Raw genomic sequence first — 1,739 nt, 5'->3', positions numbered from 1 at the left:
TTACTGTTGATCATCTGTCCATCATCGTATAAAGCCCGCCCTGACAATTTGATTGGATCCCCAGAGGGTGGCCGATCATACTTGCGCTACTATTGAGCAATGCCAGACCAAACTTCCCGACCTCAAACCTTGTGGGCGGGACTAAGTTCGGAATGGTACCCAGGCTAATCTGGGACCACAGATTGAAATCCCGCAGCGCACGCAAGGTTCCCCTACTCAAGAAGAAACATGCACAGGCCCGCATGAAGTTCGCCATTCACCACCTGGACGACTCAGAAGAGACCTGGAAGAAGGTGATGTGGTCAGATGAGACCAAAATAGAACTTTTTGGCCTCAACTCAACTCGTCGTGTTTGGAGGGCAAAGAACACCAAGTACAACCCAAAGAACACCATCCCTACCGTCAAGCATGGTGGTGGCAACATCATGCTTTGGGGGTGCTTTTTAGCCAAGGGGACGGGACAACTCCATCGTATTGAGGGGAGGATAGACGGGGCCATGTATGGTGGAATTCTGGACCAACATCTCCTTCCCTCAGTGAGAGAGCTGAAGATGGGTCGAGCACGACAACGACCCTATGCACACCGCCAAAGCAACAAAAGAGTGGCTGAAGAAGAAGCAAATCAAGGTTCTGGAGTGGCCTAGCCAGTCTCCAGACCTGAATCCAATTGAAAATCTTTGGAGGGAGCTTAAAATTCGAGTTGCCAGGCGACAACCTCGGAACCTGAATGATTTGGAGGCCGTCTGCAGGGAGGAGTGGGCCAAAATCCCTGCCGAAATGCGCACAAACCTCGTCGCCAACTATAAAAACCATTTGACATCTGTGCTGGCCAATAATGGCTTTTCTACAAAATATTAACATGCTGTTTGTCCAGGGAGTCAAATACTTGTTTTTCCTCATCAGATGGTTGTGAATTTCTGGAATTTTCTTTGGGATTCTGTCTCTCACTGTTAGAATGTACATACGATTAAAATTATAGATCGCTGCATTCTTTGTAAGTGGGCAAACCTGCAAAATCAGCAAGGGGTCAAATACTTATTTCCCCCACTGTAGGTCTATTATATCTAGAAGTGTTAAAGCATTCTACTGTCATATTCTCAGTCTAATAATGAGGAGCGAGTTTTTCCCTCTCAGAAACACAATGAAGTCATTTCAGAATATAAAACCAAACAAAGTTTCAGTAGAGCTATAAAAGGCTTGGCAGCACAAATCCGACGAGAGGGAACAGTTGAGTATTGCAGGGGAAAAAGAAAACATGTTGTGGTGTTTTCCATTCTATCTAAAACAGCTGTGAAAACACAGTAGATCCTTTGATATAAAAACAGTGTTTGTTTGCTCATCCGAACAAGTTCCAACATTTGAATCTGAAATACTGTTTCAAGTTAGTGTCCCAACTTAAGACTTCATAGACCTCCAGTAGGCGATACAGAACCATTAGAACCACAACTATTAACAGCATAAACTCCATAGCAACCTGCAGCTTTCTGTTCTTTGAACCAATTATTTTTATTAAAGATCAAGTCCAGGATTCAATAATGGCAGCTAATGTTATATATTAGTAGGAACAGTAATGTCCAACTTAAAGGAATAGTACACCAAAAAACATGATTAGCCTTCATTTTCTACTCACCCCCATGCTGAACAACACTCTGGAGTACTTTTTTGATATTTCAAATGCATCTGGAGATCTGGGAGGCTTCTTGCTGTCATTCAAATAATGGAGGTCTATGGCGCCCGAG

This window comes from Cyprinodon variegatus, unplaced genomic scaffold (assembly GCF_000732505.1).
Source record: "Cyprinodon variegatus isolate N-32 unplaced genomic scaffold, C_variegatus-1.0 Scaffold120, whole genome shotgun sequence".
NCBI lineage: Eukaryota > Metazoa > Chordata > Actinopteri > Cyprinodontiformes > Cyprinodontidae > Cyprinodon > Cyprinodon variegatus.
This window is presented reverse-complemented; position numbering follows the sequence as displayed.